The 27,518-nt window shown below is 41.4% G+C and overlaps 1 protein-coding gene across 3 annotated transcripts in view; it reads right to left on the bottom strand.

Moving 5' to 3' along the window:
• gabbr1b (gamma-aminobutyric acid (GABA) B receptor, 1b) overlaps positions 1-27,518 on the bottom strand; it is a 721,337-nt gene that overhangs the window by 377,945 nt on the left and 315,874 nt on the right. The gene's annotated exons all lie outside the window — the stretch shown is intronic.

Here is a 27,518-nt window from a genome sequence, read left to right on the forward strand (position 1 = left end):
GGGACAGTTATGAGTATTTCTATGCATTTTACCACTCTAAGGTGAACCATCAAAACCAATGGGCAGAGCCTTCAACTTAAACACAACAGCATGTAAAGAAGAAGCTGTAAATCCAGTTTTAGAACAAACTGAAACTGAACCATTACTTGAATCAAGCGATAGTGATGACAACGTGAATTGGTCCTCCAAAGCTGACACGGAGAGTGAAACTGATGCATGCAGCACTGTACAACTGGACTGCCGTGATATGGCTGATGCATTTGGTCTTCTTAAGGCTCACTATGGTGCAAGTAGGTGTGTGGCAAAATGGCAAAATGATTGCAATCAAGCTGAAGGTCAAGAAAGATGTGAACCCCCTAAACACTGTTCACAATGTTGCAACTATCATTAATGTCATGGGAAATGTAGAAGTCATTAAGCCTTGTGCTGTGGTAGCCTACAATAATACAAGGGGCCTGTCGATTGTGAGGATCAGGCACTGCCATTCTATCCTCTAACGTGCAAGAAACAAAAATAACTATTGTAACAAAAGTGCACAAAAAAACTGTTTCAAAGCATGTCACATGAAGAACGTGCACTAAATCTGAATCAGTCTAGTAGTGGACACAAGACATACCTTTTGCACTATATTTATGTTGACGTTTTAATAATTACATGTTTCTGTTTCACATAATAATATTTTTTCTTGTTGAAAAAAATTCAACGTTTTTTACTCAGGCTACTGATTGTATCTCTACTGTCTGCGACCCTCACCTATAGCCCTGCCTGTTCTATTCTTTGTATGTGTAGGTGTGTCTGGCTGGCTCGATAACCACAAACATAAAAGACAAGAATTAAGAGGGAATGCAACAGATTGTCTGTGTTTGCTTTTACAATATAGAAGCTTCATTCTCATATAGTTGTAGTGGAAGTAATAGTAGTATATATAGAAGTATTAATATAAAATCAACAGATGGATGTGTCTTTTGTGTGACCCATCTTCTATTTTGGTAACTTTACCCCAACTCTTCTTGTTTAATTCAGCTTTTACTTTGAATTATTCTGCCTGTAGCAGTCTCCTAATTTTGGATAACATACTTGCTTTCAACCTCAGTGCCCTAATGACATTCAGATTCTAATATTTTCAGTGCCTATAAAAAGTTATCAGCATCTAGGAATTTTTCACATTTTATTGCTATACAACACTGAATCACAGTGAATTTAATTTGGCTATTCTTGACACTGATTAACAGAAAATAACTATTTAATGCCAAAGTCAAAACAAATCTCTGCAAAGTGGTCTAAACTAATTACAAATATAAAACACAAAAAAATAATTATGTTTCCCCCCATTCAATTCAGTTTTTAGTACATTTTCTTTTTGTATCCATGACATCCTTGAGTCTATCAGATTTGCACATCTGAACACTACAGTTCTTCCCAATTCTTCTTTGCAAAACTGCTCAAATTCTGTCAGGTTGCATGGAGATTGTGAGTGAAGAGCCTGTTTGAGGCCCAGCCACAGATCCTCAGTTGGACTGAGATCTGGACTCAGCCACTCCAATACATTTTTCAAGCCATTTGTGTATAGCTTTGTCTTTACGGCATTGATATCTTACTGGAAACAAATCTTCTCCTGAGGTGCAGGTTTATTGTGGATTGCAGCAGGTTTTCCTCCAGGATTTTCCCATATTTTGTTGAATTCAATGTATCCTTTACTAGCACAACCTTTCCAAAGCCTGCTGCAGAGAAGCAGCCCCATAGCATAGTCTTGCACAACCATACTTCACAGTGGGGGATTATGCATTTTTGATAATGCGCAGTGTTCAAACATGGCGTTCAGTCTGATGGCCAAAAAGGTTCAATTTTGGTCCTATCAGACCTTAGAACCTTCTTCTGTCTGAATTCAGTGTCTCACAAGTGCCTTCTGGCAAACTCTAGCTGAAATAACAACATCGGGTAACAGTTATTGTATGCATAGCCTCTCCAAACTCAGCTACTCAGTTATCATATTTCTCTTGGTGGTCTCCCTCACTTGTCTTCTTCTTGCATGAAAACTCAGTTCTAGTGTGTGGCCTGCTCTAGGTAGATTTTCATTTAATAATAATAATTCTTTGCATTTATATAGCACTTTTCTCACTACTCAAACCGCTCAGCAATTGCAGGTTAAGGGTCTTGCTCAAGGGCCCAAAAGAGCAGAGTCCCTGTTGGCATTTACAGGATTTGAACCGGCAACCTTCCGATTGCCAGTGCAGATCCCTAGCCTCAGAGCCACCTCTTCATCTATGGTCACACGTTTTCCATTTTTTAATGATTAACTTAACTGGACTCCAAAGGATATTCAGTTACTTGGATATTTTCTTGTCTTCTTTATTGTTTTATGTAATTTTTGTTTAAAATCATACATAATAACAATGACATTTATATGGTATTTTAGAGAAACAAAAAAATAAAATATTGTTTGCGTAAAATACACTGTGGTTAAATAAGAGAAACAAACAGAGTAGGTTTATGGCTCCATTTGGGAGAGGTCATTTCAACTGAGGCTCTGTGGTTCTTGTGTGGGTCTGGTGTGGGTCACCAATATGCATACTTTAACTGTCGGTATGGAGTAGCACAAACTGATCTTCCCATCTCAGCAGCTACACACCAGGTTCATGTAAGACAGTGTTTCACGTTCACTAGAACTCGCTGCCAGTGAGTCGTGGGTCACGGTGGGTCGCTTAAACCAGTGTTTCTCAACTAACTTTGTTGCACCCTGTCTTGCCTTCGGTGGCTCATTGGTTGCCACTGCTGGTTCAGGAGATGGGTCGGTAGTAGGTCACTTGATCAATCGACAGCACTGTGTGATACGTTTCCCCATTTCTAACGTGGTTCATTTTACCAAGTGGGACTTCTGATTGTGTTAATTTCACCAAGGGTGCAGATTGCAGTTTCTGCTAGTGGGTCATCAATGAAAGTAAAAAGGCAAAACTCGGATGCGAGATCATAATGGTTGCCATAAAGTACTAGTGTAAGGAAGGTGGATTGGGCTGAATACAGTATTTAAGAATTAGACACATGGAGCAGCGTCGATCAAAACAAACCTTAAAGGGCCTTGCAAGTGTCAGAAAACATACGACACCCTGTGAAATAATAGTAACAAAAGGTTGTTGTTAGTCATTAGCACTAAAACTTAAGTAACATGATAGTTTGGATTAGATACTAACCCTCACCTATTCTGTTTCTCTTCTCGGTACTCAAATACTTGGTGCCATGGCCCACCTGCCAAGTTGTTTTGCCTGCCTAAGGTAAAGTCATCCCTGATGGAGGATCGCAGGAATCGTGAGAAAGAGGGGTCCTTTCATCGGATTGGCTGGCCCAACACTGTTTCAGCCATGGAATGGCCAAATGGGTGAGGCAGCTTGATGGATGAGGTCTCCAGGAGTCTAAAATTATCCAAATATTATTATGTGATATCATCTACTGTTAAATTCTGCTCCGTACTTCTAAAAAAAATTTGTATTTTTTATTTTTGAGGATTTGTTCTGTTCTATGTATTGTATTGTATTGTATTGACCCCCTTCTTTTGACACCCACTGCACGCCCAACCTACCTGGAAAGGGGTCTCTCTTTGAACTGCCTTTCCCAAGGTTTCTTCCATTTTTCCCTACTAGGTTTTTTTGGGAGTTTTTCCTTGTCTTCTTAGAGAGTCAAGGCTGGGGGGCTGTCAAGAGACAGGGCCTGTTAAAGCCCATTGCGGCACTTCTTGTGTGATTTTGGGCTATACAAAAATAAACTGTATTGTATTGTATTGTATTGTGTATTGTTTTCCTTTGGCCCTCAGCAATAAGTACAAAATGCCTCAAATCAGTTGGCCCTAAATCAGCACATGACTTATTGTAATAAAAATGCTGAAATTGTAGTTTATGAGATATTACATCGTAAATATTCAGGATATCAGCTTGTATGTCATTTTTAAACAGTGCTTTTTAAATTTACATTCAAACCATTCTGCACAAATAAGGAAATGTAACATTAGAATTAATTCAAATTTATCATTCTTTAAACACAATTCCAAGCCTAGGAGTAAAGATTTAGTGCTCTGGGCATATTCTGAATATCTGATGGACTTAACAATGACTATTAGTAACTGAATTTGTTTTAACATTCGTTTTTTTGGCAAAATATTATAGACATACACACATGGCCTTCGCTTCACTAACGGCACTGAAAACAACTTACCTATTCTTTTTGCTCCAATACTTTTACCTGGTTATGTGTGTGATATTGAAACAGACTTCACTAGTAAATTTGTTGTTAACAGTGATAGATCAGGTTCTCCATATTTTTTTCATTCTGCATTGGTATTGGGTGGTCAGCAGGCTAAGCACTGATTCTTTTTAGAACTGAATTTTGTTTATCCTCTTCTGTTTCTATTACGGTTTATTAATAATCAAACGGTTAAGGGAAGAGACATTCTGTTAAGAAAAGAACTTATTTTTTCTTTTTTTTTTAACTTTCCTTGTGCTGTTTGATTTGCTAATATTTATACATGTTAAGAATTGAATTTATATTTCATATATTTTTAAGACATCTGTAGATATTGTCACAGGGAGGTGACCGAAAATACAAATGATATAGCCGCGAGCTTACACCTGCAATGTGTCCTCCATGCTAGAAATTCATTTGTAGCCTACATGTTACACACATAGAAAAATACAAAGAGACAAAAACAAAATTAAATGTTTGGACTGATGATGAGGTGGAATTGTTTTTGAGAGTAAAGAATGAGTATAAGGAGAGCAAAGTGGATGAGAAAATGTAATGAGCAAAATTCAATCAGGGAAAAGCCACGTAATGAGCACAAGCCAATCACAGTACGATTAGAGCCTGCAATTTCAAAACTCTGTGTTTTCACCCATCCAGACTGCCTCTCTGAGCTAAGTTTTCAGAAACGTACAGATCCAGCAAGCAATTCAAGTGTCTCCCTTTTTTAAGGAGTTAAAAATGCCAGGGCGGATTTCAGAAAAAAGTCGAAAAACAGAAAATAATGTCTGCATTTTTAAACAAAAACATATTAGTAAAAACATAGCCTCAGACAGTGCTGACTACATTTACATTTGTATTTATTCACTTGGCAGATGCTTTTATCCAGAGTGCCTATCAAATGAATTAAACAATCAAGTAACATTAGGCTAATGCCTATTTGTTCAGCAAGTGTAGTAGGACAGGTAACAAAAAGTTGATTGCCACAAGTGATAAAGATGTAATAAATAATAAATATACAATCTGGGATTACAATCAATAAGGCAATTAAACTTAGTCTAAAAACAAATATCACAGGGCAAAGTTTTTTTTTCGTATCAACTAGACAGATAATCGCAGAACAGATGGGTTTTCAATTGCTTCTTGAATACCATAAGGGAGTCAGCAGCTCGGACGGAGGTGGGCAGCTTGTTCCACCAACTAGGAACTACACAGGGAAAGAGTCTGGATTGAGACTTGATACCACACAGAGGTGGCATCACCAGACGTTGTCTACTGCCAGACCTGAGTGGGCTTGAAGGAGTATAGCACCTCACCAGTGTCTCCATATACACAAGTGTTGACCCATTGACTACTCTGTAGGCCAGCATCAGGGATTTGAACTCAGTGCGATCAGCTTCAGGGAGCCAAAGTAGTGAACCGAAGAGGGGAGTGACATGTGCCCATCTCGACTGGTTAATCACAAGACGGGCTTCTGCATTCTGATGTAGGAAGAGGAAACAGTTGTGAAATAGCCATAAATGCATTATTTTTTTCAATATTTACCACACAGACTGACAAAAAAGCCTAGGACTCATTTGAGCTTATAGCAGAAGGACTTTTTAATGTGTTACAATTTGGAGAATTGAGTAAAGGCAATTCTAGTTTCTAGAAATAGAAAATCCATTCAGAGAGTTGTTGTGTTACTTGTAACTACACTATTACAATATAAGCATATTGAATATATCATATAGTGTGGTGCTTATTGTGCTTTTATTGTATTTTTGTTTTTAAGTCCACTGTGTGTATAAATGACTACAGCATTCTGGTCTTGTTAAACAAAATGTGTTACATAAGGATAAATTAAACTGAATTAAATTAAATTGAATATTTCATGGATATCCTAGCAAATATATCACAAGGCTAACACTGACTACAAATATTGCTCATAAGAATTACAAAATATAAAACTAATTAAGCAAATGTGAATGCAAGAACATTTTTGTCCCAAGGCAATCCCTACAAAAAAGAATGGCTAAAGAATATAATTACATGTTTTGACAAGAATAGGCTCCTTTGCCCAACACTGCTCAGCATTTCTTATTTCCTTTAACATTTTGAAAAATATTGTGGAATTAATGTATGAAGATTCTCAAGGTGCTGCTTTTAAACACTCTACTTGGCAACTTACTGCATGTAACAGTGGTCCTTTATATGTAGAAGTCCTCCAGAACTTCTGTCCAAAATCTATCCTGAACTTTCCAGCTGTACTCTCTTGTTTCTGTTGAAGAACTGATTTTAAAGTACAAGCTCATCATTCACACTGTTAACTCCATGTGTTACACTTTGATCATGTCACTTCATAATCTGTTTGTCTCAAAACCAAAAGTTTCATCTCCTTCAGCCTACCTTCACAACTCATATCCCACAATCCTAGACTAAGCCTGGTAGTTGATTTCTGGATTTCCTATTCATTTTATACACAACTTTTGACCTCTTTTTGAAACACCCCCATGATAATGTGCTTTCATTTCCTGTTGAGACGACAGTAAATATGCCACCAACATGGGAGCACAGTTCCATTTATTTAGCAAGATTGGATGAAGTAATGGTCCCAAATCCACACCAGCTGATAAATTAGAAAGACAACTTACTGAAGTGTCCGTCTGCAATGTACGGGGATATTTTTACTTTGTTTTATCCTATTGAATGAACAATGAGATGATGACAAACAACAAGAGCAATAAAGCATTTCACTGAATCCCCCCACCACAGTAGTAAAGTGGGTTGAATTTGACTAAACCCTTTTAACAGCATAGTTTCTTTTTCTTTTTGTTTTTGAAAGCAGACGTACAAATAAAACTGATGATCGTGCCACGCGGGTGTTATTTCAGTCATTGGTTATTGTAGAAACAGAGTGGTAATCCTGCATTGCTGGAATAGAAACGTCATATGGCAACATCACGACATTTTGTGAAAGGTAAGACAATTTTGTTCATAATTACAATTTTCACATCTTAGCAAGCATGGATATTTACTAGCCTATTAGGTGCAGCCATGATCAGGCGATATACCTCAAAACTGATTTGACAACAAATGCATCTGTGCTGCTACACTGCTTTGTGACAAGTGGGTCTGCTAGTGGACAGATGAGTAGGTATACTGTGGAAAATGTAATAATTCACACTGAGTTCCTACATCAATGCTTATTGGTTCCTAGTCTGTCTTGCGTCATATTTGAACATTGCAATCCCTAATAGCATTGCCATCTTGCAAAATACAGCAAGACAGATTTATTGATTAAAATGTGAGCCAATTCATGTTGTGAGAACAGGATAGGAAGCATTGGCTCTGGTTAGCTACAGAAAGAAACAGGACTGATGGATGGTGTAGAGGTTCTGAGATGTGGCTGTATTTGAGTCTACTGATGACGTCAGTTGAGTAGAGGAGAATGGAGAGAAGACACAGGAACAGAAGCAGAAAGGAGGATCCACAGCATAGCAACATCAGTGTAGAGGGCAAATAGCCAGGTGACCTCTGGGGCACCAACTGAAGTGGCAGTTCAGAAGAAGCATCATATTTCTATTCATTAGATGGAAGTTTGGGCTTCATAATTTTTTTCCCCAGTCTAAATTCATTAGTTCAATTCTCCTGGGAAAAATCAATGTAGTGAGATTTAATTGCAAGAGTCAGCATTTTGGGCATCAAATGGTACAGACTTGCACATGTGTAATTGTTCAAGAAGCATAAATTCAACCAATCTTTAACTAATCAGAATAGTGTAGGTCATGTCAAGCATATTGTCTGTCATTAATTCTCCTTGACAGTTCATGGCAACAGTTTCTTCTGTTGTCACGTCAAATTCCAACAAGACCCAGGGTCATCCTTATGTACTGCTATAACAGAATTCTGAACCTCATCTCTTGATTGAGGCTTAGAAAGGTTTTGGTACAAGATGACTAGGTGAGAATGAATCTCCTAGTGTTAGAAATTAAATAATAGCACAATACTTCATTTTGTTATAATTCAGCATCCATGTTCACCTGGTCATGAGAAAAGAAATGTATACCTTAACAACCACACACACATGCGAATAGGAAGCAGCTGAAGGACTTAAGTAATGGTAATACCACATCCGACCAGGGGGTGGCAGGGTGCACCAACTGTCTTTCACAGTTCCCTGCAGACCGTTCCAGAGAAATCCTGCCAAAGGATAAACTCCTCCCTCTCATTCTATTTGCATACCGGGAAGTCCCACAAGCCTCTATGGGGTTATCATCTTTTGAATTATTATACGGTCGACAAACCCGGGGTATATTAGATATTTTGAAAGAAGGCTGGGAAGGAGAGACTCTTCCCTCTACAAATATATTGGAATATATCACACAATTACACGATAGATTTGGAAAAATTCTGCCTTTTCTAAAAAGTCATATGGAAGAGGTGCAAGCAGCACAGGCCCATTATTATGACTGTGGCATGACGCTCCGAGAATTCCATCTGGGGAACGTGTCATGGTGTTGGTTCCCACCTTCCATTCCAAATTACTCGCCCATTGGCAATGCCCTTACGAAATTAAGGAGAGGAAAGGGCTTGTTGACTATTTGGTGAAACAACCCAATCGTCGACCTAGCGAGCGAATTTATCGTGTGAACTTGCTGAAGTCGTGGAAGGACAGGGATCCTGATCCCTTCTCCGCTCAGCCACGCTCATTCTTTACTCTAAAAGACACCCTTAATTTCGGCGAGGAATTAACGTTCAGACAGCGACAGGAGCTGGAGTCAGCTATTTTGTCTGTTCCAGAGGTGGTGAGTGAGAAACCCGGAAGGACCTTTCTGATTGCACATGACAGATTGACTGAGCCTGGAGTTATCGTCCGGGAGCGCCCCTATAGACTCCCGGAGGCAAAGAAGACGTGGAGCTGGAAATCAAGTGAATGCTGGAACTAGGAGTGATAGAGGAATGTTTTAGTCCCTGGTCCAGTCCAATCATCTTGGTTAGTAAGCCTGACGGCAGTTGGAGGTTTTGCAATGACTTCGGTCGGCTTAACTAAGTCTCCCAATTTGATGCTTATCCCATGCCTAGTGTGGATGACCTCCTCGAAAGGCTGGGCCAAGCAAGGTTCTTGACCACTCTTGACATGACAAAGGGGTACTGGCAGATTCCTTTAATGGATTCCGCAAAGGTGAAGACTCCGTTTAGCACCCCTAGCGGACACTGGCAGTATCGTGTCTAATCTGTCCCCGAATGCCGTATTAGTGAGGCTTCTCTCCAAAGACCCAGTCCATACGGAGTTGCTTCGCCCCACTGGTTGTAGTGAACGTAGACAGATAGTTTTACTCACCAAGAAAGTCAAGGCTGAGAATCCATATACTTTAATATAGATTTCTGGCAAGAAGTCATACAAGTATTAGGACGTGAAAACCATGACAATTCGAAGGTAAAAGGATGATAATTTCCTTAACCTAAAATACAATATGGCAGAAGGTAAAGCAAAGACTAAAGCAGCGCTAATAGGAAAAAGGGAGCTAGGGACATACCAATATGTGTTAATTAAATAGGGGGTGGGGGTAGGAATGTACCAAACAGCCTAATAACAATATTATCATAGGCTGCTGTAGCAGCACACTCCCCATCTGGTATCGTCAGATAGTACCATTAATATTATAATTTTTTTTTTTTTTTATAACAAGTCTGTAACATAGTAGGAATCCATCCTTGGGAACCTGAAAAAACAAGAGCACAGCCACAATCAACAACAAACTTTAAATGAGTTCTCAGATTCAATAGTCAATAGTAAAATTTCTTGTAAACTGAAGATGGTGGAGATTAGTGTGACCTTTGAAGGTTCACGTTACATCAGCCGTGGTAGGACTGAATTGGTCTTTCTGACGAAGTAACAGGACAACCTCAGTGACTGGTCTGAAGAAGGTCTTAACAGTCCCATCTCTGGCAGTCTTTACTTCAACCTTGCGGATCCTTCTGTCATCACTGGGCATGGTCTTTACAATGACACCCATGGGCCAATTGATCCGATGAGCTTGGTGATCCTTCAGTAAGACCAAATCCCCTTCTTGAAGGTTAGGTATTTGTACTTGCCATCTTCTGCGGTCTTGTAAAGGATTCAGATACTCCTTTCTCCATCTTTTGCAGAAGCAATTGGCAAGGTGTTATACAAGTCTCCACTGGCTTTTGTGAAGGCTGTGTCTGTCAAAGACTCCATGAGGAGTTGGAATAACCCCAATTTTCTGTGTCAAAAAGGCAGCTGGGGTCAGAATAACGGGAGACTCTTGATCTGAAGGAATTGGGCTTAAGGGTCTTCAATTATGGAAGGGTAATGGAGCTACCCAACAGTTAGAACTATCTTTATAGAATTCCTGGTCCATGATTTTGATGAAGTCCTTATCTTCAACAGAAGGAGCTACCTTATTGTTGTCACTGGTGGTCTGGAAAACTGTATGACCAGTTGTCTTCAGGCATAACCATATGAGCTCTTGTATGTTATCAAGCATCTCTGTGTACAGATTAGGTATCTCTTTCACGAAATAGTGGCAAGGGCATTGCTTGAAATAATAAACACTTGTCTTGTAATAATGGTGCATTTTATTTATGCAGACATCTCCCACAATGACCCAACCTAAATCAAGTCTCTGGGCATAAGGGGCATCATTTGGGTCATTACACTGTTGACGTACCTTATAGACTCTTAGAATGTCTCTGCCCAGCAAAAGCAGGATGTTAGCATCCTTGTCAAGAGGTGGGATACAGCTGGCTATATGCTTCAGGTGAGGATGGCACCGTGCTGCTTCAGGTGTGGGGATCTCCTCCCTGTCACTTGGTAACTGATCACATTCAATCAGCGTAGGAAGTGGAAACTGTGTGTTCCCTCGCACAGCTTCCACAATAAAACCATCTGCTCTTCTTCCTGTAGCATTTACTAGGCCTGCACATGTGCCTAGGGTATAGGGTGAAGAGTTCCCCATTATATTGAACAGGTCAAAGAACTCTGGATTTGCAAGTGAATGATTGCTCTGTTTGTCTAAGATAACATATATTTTAATGGCCTTCTCTGGTTGTTCCTTGTGGAACACCTTTACAAGACATATTTTGGCACAGGATTTTCCACAAAGTCCTTCTCCACATACCTCTATACATTTAGATGATACTGGCCTTGGCACTTGTTCAGAACTCTCCCCGCCATGCCTAGAGAAGGGGATAGAGTCCTCTTGGGAATCTGGATGGAGAGCAGTAACATGCTGGTCTCTGCCACACTCAGAGCATTGAATAATGACCTTACAGTCTCTGGCAAAGTGCTCTGTTGAAGCACAACACCTGTAGCAGATTTCATGCCTTCGAAGAAATTCCCTGCGCTTATGCATGGGTTTCTCTCTGAAAGCATGACACTTCTTTAGGGGGTGCGGTTTTTTATGTATTGGGTAGTAGTGGTTGGGATTGTCAACTTTCTCTTCTGTCACATCCTTGCTGGCAGTTGATGTGTTGTCTGAGATTCCTGTCTTATGAACGGAAATAGTGCTCCTTAAGTCCTTATGTCTAGCACTCAAGTTCTCATACCTTGCTGTTGTTGAGCTTTGCACGTGTGCTTCATTCACTGAGAAGCTTGGATAATTTTTGGCCTTGGCAATCTGTCTAACAAATTCTGAGAAAAAGGAGAAAGGTGGAAAAGAGACTTGATGCTGCTGCTTGTACTTGGAACCCGCCAAAGTCCACTTCTCTTGAAGATGGTATGGCAGTTTTGCCACCAAGGGGTTAACACCATGAGCAGTATCTAAATAACTGAGACCGGGTAGATGAGGATCTGTTTAAGTAATTTCAAGTTCAAGAAGAAGGTCACTAAGTACCAAAAGCTTGTGGTCATCCTTGTTGGACAGTTTAGGAAAGTCCTGTAGTCTTTTGAATTAGGAAAGCTCAATGACATCAGAGCTTCCACATGTTTGGTTTAGTCTTTCCCAGACATGGGTGAGGCCTGTGGATGGATTGTTTACATGGACATTTTTAAGCCTTTTGGCATATTCTGTTGATTGGGGCCCAAGCCATCACACCAGTAGATCTAATTCTTCCATAGGTGAGATGTCTAAGTCGTGGATTGCTGTCTTAAATGTGGATCTCCAGCTCCTATAGTTTTCTGGGGGGTCGTCGAACCTTGTGAGACCAGTATTGATGAGTTCTCGGCAGATCATGTACCTTGCAAAGTCCGATATTTCAGCTGTTTCAGATTTCATGCCCACAGGTATTCCTTGCACATTACTGTAGCTGATGGCCTCTGGTGGATCATGCTTAGGTACTAGTGGGGTAAATGGAGTTGCAGATGGATTCAGCTCAGGATGTCCAAAGCCTGGGTGTCTTACGACATGAATCATTGAAGAAAACTGAGTCTCTGGAAGCATATAGCATTTCCTGGGAGGTTTAACGAAATTCTGATTATCTGCATTTGGGAAAGGTATTGGCAGTGTATGAGTAGGTGGTATGAGTTTTGAATACTTGTGGTGGATTCATGGTACTCACAATGGGGTGTGGATTAGAGTGGTCTTTCCCACTGGGTGGTGTGGCATCTTCTGGCAGGTTATGTGCTGGGGCATTGTATGTAAAGCTTTCTACTGTGGGCTTAAAGGCATTGTCAGTATTCTGATCTAAGACAAACTGGGAAGTTCGTTTTGAGGGCTCTTCTTTGGTGGTCAGCCTGAGGGGTTGGTTGACTTCGTCCTCCTCCTCTATGGCCTCTTCCAAAATACTCAATTTAGCCAAAGCTGCTGCTTCCTCTCGTTGCTTTTGGAGGACCTCTAACTGAGACTCTGCCTCTGCTTGCATGCAGGCTGCTTCTGCCTTAAGGGCTGCTTCCTTTTTAATAAAGGCAGTCTGAATCTTAGCTGCCTCTGCTTCTGCATGGGTTAAAACCAGTTAGTTGCTTAAGTCTGATCTCTGGGAGTTTGATCGTAGAGATCTAAATGATTTCCTAGAGTGCCTAGACAAGACAGAATAGCAGGATGCGGTATCATTAAACTGCCTTATCCTATTTTTTAACCTTGACTTGACTTCAAGAAATGTGATGTGCCTTTGCTGATCAAGGAGAGTAATGCTATTTAACTCCTGTAATGCTTCTTCCATGTTCATATTTAACAGAAAGGCAGAATACTTCTCAAAATGTCTTTTATACAGTAGTTCTCATAGGTATGTTTAAGTCTTTCAAACAAGTCCTTTAATTGCTCTGGACTATCACTGGCATCATCAGCAATGGCAATGCAATGAATAGTTTTGCTCCATAAATCTAAAAGTCTGTTTGACATTTCTATTCTTTGACTTTCAAACCCTTCTCTGACTTTTAAAGATGGCTTAACTGTGCGTTTAAGTCGGGCAGACAGTTCACCTTCTATTCCAATATCATCTTGAGGTGGGAGTAATTCACCTTTTGCTTCCTGGGACTCCAATTCTAGTGAATGAGCTGATTCCTGCTGAGACATACTGCGATGAGGAGCGCTGGGCGAGTTTCAGCTGGGCGTGGCTGCGCCGAAAGAGAGCACACATTGGTCACGGAAAGTCCAGCAAACAGCGGCGCAGCAGTGTCGGAGTGAAAGATCCACCTCATTCGTTACGCAGTGAGTCATTAAACAATCATATTTGTAGAGAGCCCTTCAAGTGCGTGGAAATTGAAATTAAAATTACTAAGTAAACTGAACAAAGAAAAAAATATCAAGATAAACTGTAGTCCCTGTTTGAGCTGTCCTAGAACGTGGACAGATAGTTTTATTCACCAAGAAAGTCAAGGCTGAGAATCTGTATACTTTAATATAGATTTATGGCAAGAAGTCATACAAGTATTAGGATGTGAAAACCATGACAACTCGAAGGTAAAAGGACAATAATTTCCTTAACCTAAAATACAATATGGCAGAAGGTAAAGCAAAGACTAAAGCAGCGCCAATAGGAAAAAGGGAGCTAGGGACATACCAATATGTATTAATTAAATAGGGGATGGGGGTAGGAATGTACCAAACAGTCTGATAACAATATTATCACAGACTGCTGTAGCAGCACAGTGTCCTTCCATTCGGGTTACACGGGGCTCCTGCAACTTTCCAGCATCTGGTGGACAAAGTGCTCCGTCCCCATAATGCATATAGTGCTGCCTATCTGGATGACATCGTCATCTATTCCAGCACATGGAAGAAACACGTACAGCAGGTCAGAGCGGTGTTGCAGACACTAGGAGAAGCTGGGCTCCGAATCAATCCAAAGAAATGTTTCTTTGGACTGAAAGAAGCTAAATATTTGGGCTGCCTGGTGGGTTGGGGCACCGTGAAGCCACAGTGTTCAAAAATAGATGCCATTCTGAAATGATCCGTCCGCGAATCAAGCGGCAAGTCCAAGTATTTCTTGGATTAGCCGGGTACTACCGTCAGTTTGTACCTCAGTTTTCTGAGAGAGCGGAACCCTTGACTGATTTGACGAAAAAAAGAGCTCCTAACAACGTGGTATGGACTGACAAGACAGAAGCTGTGTTCTGTGACTTAAAACAGGCTCTTACTTCAGCACCAGTATTAATAGCTCCTAATTTTTCTCTCCCGTTCATTCTCCAGACGGACACTTCAGACACAGGCCTCTGTGCCGTGTTGAGCCAAAGTATCGATGGTGTTGAACACCCTATCATGTACCTGAGCTGGAAACTGCTGGATTGAGAGACCAGGTACGCAGCAGTGGAAAGGGAAGCCCTGGCGATTAAATGGCCGATTACGCAGTTGAGGTACTACCTCTTGGGCCGACAGTTCGCTCTTTTGTCGGATCATGCTCCTTTACAGTGGATGGCCCTTCACAAAGAGTCAAATCCATGGGTCACTAGGTGGTTTCTTGACCTACAACCTTACAAGTTTTTGCTCATTCATCGTAAGGGCTCTCTCCATACCAGCGCTGATGCCCTCTCTCATGCTCACAACCTCTCAGTGCAGGTTACCCGACCCGATGGCTCTTGGCTAAGGGGGGGTGCCTTGTCATACACGTGCGAGTAGGAGGCAGCTGAAGGGCTTAAGTAATGGTAATACCACATCTGACCAGGGGGTGGCAGGGTGCACAACCTGTCTTTCTCAGTTCCCTACAGACCATTCCCGAGAAATCTTGCCAGGTTCCAGTACCTCAGAAGACGTCACTTTCCGGGTCTGGCCCACTTGATGACATCACTTCCGGGTCTGGGGCCCTCGATGACGTCACTTCCGGTCCCTCAATGATGCCACTTCCGAGTCCGGCCCCTTCAATGACGTCACTTCCTATATGGGCCTTTAAAGCCGTCATCTTACCACCAAGAAATCAGTTCTGTTTTTGACTCAGTATTGCGAACATCTCTATCAATTTAAAAACCTTTTGCAGCCAGGGATATTATACGGGTGGCTGCCCCAAACCTTTTTATGATGTCTGGTCTGTGTTTTTATCACAGCATGTATAATAAATACCTTGCAAATGTTTATACCCACTATATTATTTTTTTGTGGATTATTTAGTTACATACGCCTTGGAATGCTTACAACTCTTGTGAATATACTTAATTACTCTCTGTCACCGCTTTGGTGACAAATTTAAATGGTGTATTTTGGAAGACTTGAAAGCCTGGGGTTTATAGATGTTTCCTAGCATCCTGTTATAATATGTCGGCTGCCAAATCTAAAGGGGAAATCCTTATGTCCAAGAATCATTTATATAAATTCTCATTCTCCAGGTCTGACTCTGCCTCTCCTAGGGACTTGCCCTAGATGGTCTACTTGTAAACCAGCTTATATGCCTCTGTTAACCTCACCCTTCCCTCGAGGACTCCCAGGCCAGGCTCTAACCAAGCACTGAATAAAGACCCTGAAGAGACAAATAGACAGTTAATCGCATGGGTAGAACCGAGTGTAAAATGAAAGAAAGAGAGACAAGAGCAAAAAAAATGGGATAATTTGAGGTAAAGAGGTGCAGAGACTTTATTATTTTGATTTTTTCTTGACCTAATAAAAATATATTGTGAATGCCTGGAGAAAAGGAAGCAGGAAGTGAGTGCTCTTCCCCTGTACTACCTAGCTGTCACATTAATTATTAAAATATTAACTGCATGTTTAAGTTTATGTAAGATTAGTGTTTATTCTACAAAGATTTAAGAAATCAATATAGTCATGCACAGACTTAAGGTTCCATTTGGCCGCCATTTTGCTGTATGCCAGTCACAAATTGTACAAGTCGTTGCAAACTGAGGGTTGCAGTTGTTGGTTCGTGAGTGGGTCATGATGGGTCACCTAAGCCAGTGTTTCTCAACCACTGGGTCACAACCCAGGTTGCTGCTGATGGATTTCAGGTTGCCATGATTGGTTCATTATTGGTGGGCCATGGTGGATCTTGCTGTGGGATGCTAAGTCCCCTTTTCTTAGTGAGTTTGTTTCACCAAAGGAAAACCTCTGTTGTGCTTGTTTCAACAAGGGGTCAGTTTGCAATTGTTGCTAATGGGTCATCAATGAACTTAAAAAGAAAAAACTTGATTGTGGTACCATAAAGGTTGAGAAACTCTGGTGTAAGGGAAGGCAGCGTGGGCTGAATACATTACCCATGTAGAGCAGCAATGATCAAAACAAACCTTAAAGGGCCTCCCATGAGTCAGAAAACATATGAGACCCAATGAAATGATAATAATAATAATAAAGGATTTATTGCTGCATTTGGCTGTTGTTTTCCTTTGGTCCTTGGCCATAAGTATGAATCACCTTAACTTGGTTGGTCATATATCAGTGTATGACTGTAATTATTTTTGTAATATAACATCGTAAATTAATGACATTAATATCCATCATTGTATACATTACTTTATGGTGTATAATGCCAAACACAAATAAGAGCTTGACATTTTATTGATAGTAAACTGTTAATTACCATGTCATGTAGTCATGAGCTGAGCAGACGGCATAATATGAGAAGAATTACTAGTGCCAAGCCCACATGGATTTTTTTGGACTTGTAATAATACTGATATGTGGGCAGCAAAGGTGTCCATTTACCAATACATAGCATTCCATTAGGAATTTGGGGTATACTGTTATAAATTTTCATATATAATTTTTATCATAGCGGAAGACATCAAGAAGCCTTCTTTGTTACTTTTCGCACAAGAGACAGGGAGTGGTGGGGAATGACTGCCAAATGATTCTTTTAAAATAACAACTCATTCTTGAAATTTTGTATTTTATTGTCGTTTATTGCCTGTTATTCAGATGTTACGTCAGGAATATATGGACAACAACACAAATTTCCATACCGGATCGGTCGAGCCCCGGGTTAACAATGCCCACCACCAGAACTGTTAGCCAACAGGGTGCTGGGGGAAATTGGGCTACTGTTGGCCGAAGAAGAAGAAAGAGAAAGGAGGGGGGAGACGTGTCCGGAGGCAGGAGGAGAGGAGGAAAGTAAAAAGAGTGGCACTGAGGGTAGGAACTTTGAATGTTGGCAGTATGACTGGTAAGGGGGAGAGAGTTAGCAGATATGATGGAGAGAGGAAGGTTGATATATTGTGCGTGCAAGAGACTAAATGGAAGGGGAGTAAGGCCAGGTGGATCGGAGGTGGATTCAAATTATTCCATCATGGTGTGGATGGGAGGAGAAATGGGGTAGTAGTTATTCTGAAGGAACAGTATGTCAAGAGTGTTTTGGAGGTGACAAGAGTGTCAGGCCTAGTAATGATTATGAAGCTTGGAATTGGAGTTGTGATGATGAATGTTATTAGTGCATATTGTGATGGACAGCCAGCGTTTCAGTACAGCTGGGACGTTCTTCAACAGAAGAAACCAGCCTTTTCAGGACACTACATCCCCTGGGACGCTAGATGGCAGCTCCTCTGGATGGAAATGGTTCCTCGGATTCCCGCAGGGCAGTATGGGACATGGAGTACATCTCTTCAGCCCTGTTGGGTGCCATGGGTGCCGCCAGGGGGAGCTCACCAAGAACCCAGGGAATTTTATCGTGACACTAACCCGGAAGTAGAGAGTCACGAGGACGGAAACCTGCAGTACTTCCGGGATACTTGAAGAAGGCGTTTGACCCGGAGAAGGAATACTTCTGGGTCATGGACTTTAAAAGGATTGTGGGAAACCCAGCAGTGAGAGCCGGAGTTGGGTGGGAGTGTGACAGAGCTGCTGGGAGTGGAGGATTGGTATTGGTAATTGATTATTGTATTGTGATTATTGAATTATTATTGAGAATTGTGGAGTGTGCGGTGCTTTGTGCACTATTATTGAAGAAAATATTAAAGGATCTTCTTGGTGCTTTTAAACGTGTGTCCTGGATGTCTGTTTAGTGGGTTCAACAGGGCAACAGCGCCTGTAGCATCCACAATATGCCCCGCAAGTTGGGTGTGCAATGGGTGAGACAGAAGATTTTTTGGAGTGAGTTGGATGAAGTGTTGAACAGTGTACCCAAGGGACAGAAAGTGGTGATTGGAGCGGATTTCAATGGGCGTGTTGGTGAACGGAACAGTGGAGACGAGGAGGTGATGAATAGGTATGGTGTCAAGGAGAGGAATGAAGAAGGTCAGAGGATAATGGATTTTGCCAAAAGGATGGACATTGCTGTGGTGAATACGTATTTTAAGAAGAGGGGAGGAACATAGGGTTACGTACAAGAGTGGAGGAAGATGCACACAGGTAGATTACATCCTATGCAAAAGAGTTGATCTGAAGGAGATTGAAGACTGCAAAGTGGCGGCAGGGAAAAGTGTAGTTAAGCAGCATAGGATGGTAGTCTGTAGGATGACGTTGGAAATCAAGAAGAGGAAGAGAGTGAGGGCAGAGCCAAGGATCAAATGGTGGAAGCTGAAAAAGGAAGACTGCAAGGTTGAGTTTAGGGAGGAGGTGAGACAGGCACTGGGTGGCAGTGAAGAATTACCAGACAGCTGTGAAACTACAGCAGATGTAGTAAGGGTGACAGCAAGAAGGGTGCTTGGCGTGACATCTGGAAAGAGGAAGGAGGAAAAGGAAACCTGGTGGTGGAATGAGGAAATACAGGAGAGTATACAGAGGAAGAGAATGGCAAAGAAGAAGTGGGATAGTCAGAGAGATGCAGAAAGTAGACAAGAGTACAAGGAGATAAGGAGCAAGGTGAAGAGAGAGGTGGCAAAGGCTAAAGAAAAGGCGTATGATGAGTTTTATGAGAGGTTAGACACTAAGGAGGGAGAAAAGGACCCGCACCGATTGACTAGACAGAGGGACCAAGCTGGGAAAGATGTGCAGCAGGTTAGGGTAATAAAGGATAAAGATGGAAACATACTCACAAGCGAGGAAGGTGTGTTGAGCAGATGGAAAGAGTACTTTGAGAGGCTGATGAATGAAGAGAACGAGAGAGAGAAGAGGTTGGATGATGAGGAGATAGTGAATCAGGAAATGCAACGGATTAGCAAGGAGCAAGTAAGGACAGCTATGAAGAGGATGAAAAATGGAAAGGTCGTTGGTCCAGATGACATACCTATGGAAGCATGGAGGTGTTTGGAGAGATGGCAGTGGAGTTTTTAACCAGATTGTTTAATGGAATCTTGGAAAGTGAGAGGATGCCTGAGGAGTGGAGAAGAAGTGTACTGGTGCCGTTATTTAAGAATAAGGGGGATTTGCAGGACTGCAGTAACTACAGGGGAATAAAATTGATGAGCCATAGCATGAAGTTATGGGAAAGAGTAGTGGAAGCTAGGTTAAGAAGTGAGGTGATGATTAGTGGGCAACATTATTGTTTCATGCCAAGAAAGAGCACCATAGATGCAATGTTTGCTCTGAGGATGTTGATGGAGAAGTTTAGAGAAGTCCAGAAGGAGTTGCTTTGCGTCCTGGAGAGGTGGAGATCTTCTCTAGAGAGGAGAGGAACGAAGGTCAATAGGAACAAGACAGAATATACAGTGGTGTGAAAAAGTATTTGCCCCCCTTCCTGATTTCTTATTCTTTTGCATGTGTGTCACACAAAAATGTTTCTGATCATCAAACACATTTAACCATTAGTCAAATATAACACAAGTAAACACAAAATGCAGTTTGTAAATGGTGGTTTTTATTATTTAGGGAGAAAAAAAAATCCAAACCTACATGGCCCTGTGTGAAAAAGTAATTGCCCCCTGAACCTAATAACTGGTTGGGCCACCCTTAGCAGCAATAACTGCAATCAAGCGTTTGCGATAACTTGCAATGAGTCTATTACAGCGCTCTGGAGGAATTTTGGCCCACTCATTTTTGCAAAATTGTTGTAATTCAGCTTTATTTGAGGGTTTTCTAGCATGAACCGCCTTTTTAAGGTCATGCCATAGCATCTCAATTGGATTCAGGTCTGGACTTTGACTAGGGCACTCCAAAGTCTTCATTTTGTTTTTCTTCAGCCATTCAGAGGTGGATTTGCTGGTGTGTTTTGGGTCATTGTCCTGTTGCAGCACCCAAGATCGCTTCAGCTTGAGTTGACGAACAGATGGCCGGACATTCTCCTTCAGGATTTTTTGGTAGACAGTAGAATTCATGGTTCCATCTATCACAGCAAGCCTTCCAGGTCCTGAAGCATCAAAACAACCCCAGACCATCACCACTACCACCACCATATTTTACTGTTGGTATGATGTTCTTTTTCTGAAATGCTGTGTTCCTTTTACGCCAGATGTAACGGGACATTTGCCTTCCAAAAAGTTCAACTTTTGACTCATCAGTCCACAAGGTATTTTCCCAAAAGTCTTGGCAATCATTGAGATGTTTCTTAGCAAAATTGAGACGAGCCCTAATGTTCTTTTTGCTTAACAGTGGTTTGCGTCTTGGACATCTGCCATGCAGGCCGTTTTTGCCCAGTCTCTTTCTTATGGTGGAGTCGTGAACACATGACCTTAATTGAGGCAAGTGAGGCCTGCAGTTCTTTAGACGTTGTCCTGGGGTCTTTTGTGACCCTCTCGGATGAGTCGTCTCTGCGCTCTTGGGGTAATTTTGGTTGGCCGGCCACTCCTGGGAAGGTTCACCACTGTTCCATGTTTTTGCCATTTGTGGATAATGGCTCTCACTGTGGTTCGCTGGAGTCCCAAAGCTTTAGAAATGGCTTTATAACCTTTACCAGACTGATAGATCTCAATTACTGCTGTTCTCATTTGTTCCTGAATTTCTTTGGATCTTGGCATGATGTCTAGCTTTTGAGGTGCTTTTGGTCTACTTCTCTGTGTCAGGCAGCTCCTATTTAAGTGATTTCTTGATTGAAACAGGTGTGGCAGTAATCAGGGCCTGGGGGTGGCTACGGAAATTGAACTCAGGTGTGATACACCACAGTTAGGTTATTTTTTAACAAGGGGGCAATTACTTTTTCACACAGGGCCATGTAGGTTTGGATTTTTTTTTTCTCCCTAAATAATAAAAACCATCATTTAAAAACTGCATTTTGTGTTTACTTGTGTTATATTTGACTAATGGTTAAATGTGTTTGATGATCAGAAACATTTTGTGTGACAAACATGCAAAAGAATAAGAAATCAGGAAGGGGGCAAATAGTTTTTTCACACCACTGTATGTGTGTAAATGAGAGGGAGGTCAGTGGAATGGTGAGGATGCAGGGAGTAGAGTTGGCGAAGGTGGATGAGTTTAAATACTTGGGATCAACAGTACAGAGATAATGGGGATTGTGGAAGAAAGGTGAAAAAGAGTGCAGGCAGGGTGGAATGGGTGGAGAAGAGTGTCAGGAGTAATTGTGACAGACGGGTATCAGCAAGAGTGAAAGGGAAGGTCTACAGGACGGTAGTGAGACCAGCTATGTTATATGGGTTGGAGACGGTGGCACTGACCAGAAAGCAGGAGACAGAGATGGAGGTAGCAGAATTAAAGATGCTAAGATTTGCACTGGGTGTGACGAGGATGGATAGGATTAGAAATGAGTACATTAGAGGGTCAGCTCAAGTTGGACGGTTGGGAGACAAAGTCAGAGAGGCAAGATTGCATTGGTTTAGACATGTGCAGAGGAGAGATGCTGGGTATATTGGGAGAAGGATGCTAAGGATAGAGCAGGGAAGAGGAAAAGAGGAAGACCTAAGTGAAGGTTTATGGATGTGGTGAGAGAGGACATGCAGGTGATGGGTGTAACAGAACAAGATGCAGAGGACAGAAAGATGTGGAAGAGGATGATCCGCTGTGGCAACCCCTAACGGGAGCAGCCGAAAGGAGAAGAAGAAGAATTGCCTGTTATTCAGATTCAATGCTTTGTGTTTCCTGTATTTATCTTTTAATTATGGGACACAGTCTGGACTCCCTGGAGGTCATAGCGGAGGAGAGAATGAAATTAAAACTGAATACCATTCTGAACAATGCTGCACATCATCTCTCTGACAGACTAAAACTGAGGACTTTCAACCAACAAATCATTCAGCAGAAGAGTCTGGAAAAGCTACTGGGGCTTCTTATTACCAACAGCAAAATGACTGAATAATGCCTCACTGGGACTGGGACTGCCAAGTTAGAACTTTTCTTTTCCTTTTAAATTTTCCTGTACAGTCTTTCTTGTGTGTATTCAGACCAAACTGTGTGTGTATTTATTTATTTATGTATTTATTTATTTACAGAGCTTCTGTAAAAAAGCCAAATTTCCCCATGGGCACAAATATATAAAGCTCAGCTAGTGTTTTATGCAGATATTATTTTGTATCCAGTGTTGTGTATTTGATCTGTTTTCTGCTTTTTATCTGTTGTTCATTCTGAAATTCTGAGAAGCGGTTTGGGCATTATTAAATAAAAGCATTATACATTTAAAAGGTATTATTATTATTAATTTAGTTGCTTCAAATTGTCCTTATGAAAAGAAACATTACAATAAAACTACTCATTCCTAATCTCTATAATTGGGCCAACAGAAGCACCTAAACTGGATTCAGTCTGAAATGTATTATATCGTGATATATACAGTAAATACTGTATAAAAAGTTTCAGTTATACCGTAATATACATTTTTGAGCATACTGCCCAACTCTGTGTCTTGCTATTACTGTTAATTAGATAGATAGATAGATAGATAGATAGATAGATAGATAGATAGATAGATAGATAGATAGATAGATAGATAGATAGATAGATAGATACTTTATTAATCCCAATGGGAAATTCACATTCTTCAGCAGCAGCATACTGATACAATAAATAATATTAAATTAAAGAATGATAATAATGCAGGTGAAAAAACAGACAATAACTATGTATAATGTTAAATGTTAATGTTTACCCCCCTGGATGGAATTAAAGAGTCGCATAGTTTGGGGGAGGAACGATCTCCTCAATCTGTCAGTGGAGCAGGACAGTGACAGCAGTCTGTCGCTGAAGCTGCTCTTCTGTCTGGAGATGATACTATTAAGTGGATGCAGTGGATTCTCCATAATTGATAGGAGCCTGCTGAGCGCCCTTCACTCTGCCACAGATGTTAAACTGTCCAGCTCCATGCCAGCAATAGAGCTTGCCTTCCTCACCAGTTTGTCCAGACGTGAGGCGTCTTTCCTCTTAATGCCGCCTCCCCAGCACACCACTGCGTAGAAGTGGGTGCTCGCCACAACTGTCTGATAGAACATCTGCAGCATCTTATTGCAGATGTTGAAGGACGCCAGCCTTCTAAGGTAGTATAACCGGCTCTGTCCTTTCTTGCACAGTGCATCAGTATTGGCAGTCCAGTCTAATTTATCATCCAGCTGCACTCCCAGATATTTATAGGTCTGCACCATCTGCATACAGTCACCTTTGATGATCACTGGGTCTATGAGGGGTCTGGGCCTCCTAACATCCACCACCAGCTCTTTGGTTTTGCTGGTGTTCAGGTGTAGGTGGTTTGAGTCGGACCATTTAACAAAGTCATTGATTAGGTCCCTATACTCCTCCTCCAGCCCATTCCTGATGCAGCCCACAATAGCAGTGTCATCAGCGAACTTTTGCACATGGCAGGACTCCGAGTTGTATTGGAAGTCCGATGTATATAGGCTGAACAGGACCGGAGAAAGTACAGTCCCCTGTGGTGCTCCTGTGTTGCTGACCACAATGTCAGACGTGCAGTTCCCAAGACGCACATACTGAGGTCTGTTTGTAAGATAGTCCACGATCCATGCCACTAGGTATGAATCTAATCCCATCTCTGTCAGCTTGTCCCTAAGGAGCAGAAGTTGGATTGTGTTGAAGGCGCTAGAGAAGTCTAGAAACATAATTCTTACAGCACCACTGCCTCTGTCCAAGTGAGAGAGGGATCGGTGTAGCATATAGATGATGGCATCCTCTGCTCCCACCTTCTCCTGATATGCAAACTGCAGAGGGTCAAGGGCGTGTTGAACCTGTGGCCTAAGGTGTTGAAACAGCAGCCTCTCCATGGTCTTCATCACATGTGATGTCAGAGCAACAGGCCGAAAGTCATTCAGCTCACTAGGACGTGATACCTTTGGGACTGGGGTGATGCAAGATGTTTTCCAAAGCCTCGGGACTCTCCCCTGTTCCAGGCTCAGGTTGAAGATGCGCTGTAGAGGACCCCCCAGCTCTGATGCACAGACCTTCAGCAGTCGTGGCGATACTCCATCTGGACCCGCTGCTTTGCTGGCACGAAGTCTCCTCAGCTCTCTGCTCACTTGCACTGTTGTAATTATGGGTGGGGATGTCTTTCCTATGCTGGTATCAGCAGAAGGATGTGTGGAGGGTGCAATACTCCGATTATTAGGTAACTAGAAAAATAATACTTAAAAAACTAAACATAAAATGTTTTCACATTAAATGTCTTAATTTAACATTTAAACAGATTAAATAACTAACAACAACTATTGCAGAAACTCTAATGGTCTTCAGAAAACAGATTCACTGAAAATGTATAAATTATTTATAAATTATGTGATGTATCAGAAATAATAACTGAAATCCATTTAATAACTGCTTGAAACAGTAACAGTTTAAATATTTAAAAACAAATAATGATTTGTATAATAGACAGTGCAGCAAAAACACTTTTATAACAAAATAGTAGAAAAACACTGCTTGTTCATAAATAAATATGAGCAGTTGTAGAAGAACATATAAAATTCTTTTTTACTCCAGTTGCTGAAGATGAAAGAAAATGCAAGCTCACCTCTTGGAAACAAGTAGAACTGTAATTCAAACTCAGAATAAATTCAGTCAGTTTGGCTGAATTTCAGGTAAACATAACATAAATGCATGTCAGACCTATTTAATCTAATTCAGGACTTCTGGTGTTCGAGCTCATCAGGGTAACATTGAGTGCAATGCAGGAAACCACCTGCAGAAAGCGCCTGTCCATACACACAGCTGCACTCACACTCAGTCATCCTAACCTGCACGTTTTTGAGGATGTAGGAGGAACACCCAAAGTAAAATATGCAAAGACATGGAAGAATGTACAGACAACCCATGACTGGCCTGGGATTTGCAACCTCAGATACTGGATCTGAGAAGTAGCACCAGTGCACTACATGGTCACCCATAAACATAAAATAATAAAAGATCAGATTTATTTATATTTGTCTTCTCACCAAGAAAGAAAAAGAACAACATAAGCATTTGTTAAGTTTTATGACTAAAAGAGACTGGGCTTTCCATTTAAATTTTTCAGCTGCCTATCCATATAAACGTCAGCCACCTAAAGACATGCAATAGATCAGTCACATTAATAGTTTGGCAGCTTTTCTCATAGCTTATAAAGGTTCAGAAAGTAACAGGTGAACCACAGAGGGTGTGACAAAAAGCATGTCTGCTGTGTAATGATATGTAAGAATGTTTTTTAATATACACAAAGGAACCCGAATTTGTTTCACCACTACAATTAAAAAATTAGTCTAGCAAGGAAGCTTAGGAAGGCATCTTAGCTGCATAAAAGGAGATCAATTCATTCCAGAGTAATAAGTGAAGGCGCTTTTGAAAGCTCATAGGCTGACGATTTCAGTTATCTTATTGAACCAAGACCTAGTGAAATCCTCCTGTACACTCGGAGCAAGATGTACAAGTGTCCCTTTTGGCAGGCTGTAAAGACAATGGGGAAAGTAGAAAATCTTAGTATTTTAGAAGAAAAACTGTAGACTTAAAGAGTAAAAGTAAGTAAACAAATGATGTTATGCATCTTCTGTAAAAACTGGCCTTATTAGCCGTCCCAGGAACAATGAATGCAGGCAGAGTTTAATGTTTTGTTTCGCACTTACTTTGTTAACTCTCAGTTCATTACTTTGTGTATATAAGTCAAGGGGTGTGTTTTTTCAACCTGAGGCTATTTATACTTGGAAAATCACCTAATAAAGTATGCTTTGCTATGAAGAATTTCTACATCATAATATCATTGGAAGTTCAACCGATATCACTACATTGACAAAGTCCCAATACTGGCCCAATATATATATATATTGTGACAGACGACCGGCTATGGACTCCGGTCGTCACCCCCAGGCCGCTAGGAGGAGCCCTCCGGACAGCATATTTGTGCCCCGAGTTCCAGCAGGGCCTCATGGACTGTGTAGTGTTTTGACACAGCCCTGCTGGATACCTTGGGGGCTGCCAGGAGTCGCTGTAGGGGGGCTAGTGGGCTCTGGCATGCCCTATAACCCGGGAGTGCATCCCAGTCACGTGACTGGAAGAAGCGATGTGCTCCCGGGATGAAGAAAAGGACTGTTTGCCCTGACCCGGAAGGAAAACGGACTTGTGGGTTTGGCTTGGAGCCACTTCCAGGTCAGGGGCTATAAAAGGACTCTGGGTAAGCCCAGACACTGAGCTGAGCTAGGAGGTAGGGTGGCGACGTGTCTGGGAGAGGAGGATTGTTATTATAGAGAGAGAATTGTGATTTATATGAGTGTGGTGAGGAGAGTGCTTGGTGCACTACTGTATAATAAAAATAATTATTATTATACTTTCACCTGGTCTCAAGAGTGGTACCTGAGGGTTCGAGAGGTGGACACGAGCATCAACTGCTACAATATATATATATATATATATATATATATATATATATATATATAGTGGGAAACAGCCCAGACACAGACAGATGGACATCGTGTAAAGTCCAACACACGTTTATTGTACAAGTATTTACACACAAACCCAGTGCCACAGCACCAATCACCCCACAAGTCCAGGCTAACACACAATGCCTTTCCTCTCTTCAGGCTGCCTCTTTCCTCTCCCAGACCTCGTCCTCTTCCACCTGACTCCAGTCATCGAATGGAGGGAGGCGGCCCCTTATATAGCCAACCAGATGTGCTCCAGGTGCTTCCTGGTAATCTTCCACTGGCACTCCCCAGTGTGGTGGAAGTGCTGGCTGCATCCCCGTAAGCACTCTCTAAGTGTCCC

This window comes from Erpetoichthys calabaricus, chromosome 1 (assembly GCF_900747795.2).
Source record: "Erpetoichthys calabaricus chromosome 1, fErpCal1.3, whole genome shotgun sequence".
In the NCBI taxonomy this organism is placed as follows: Eukaryota; Metazoa; Chordata; class Cladistia; order Polypteriformes; family Polypteridae; genus Erpetoichthys; species Erpetoichthys calabaricus.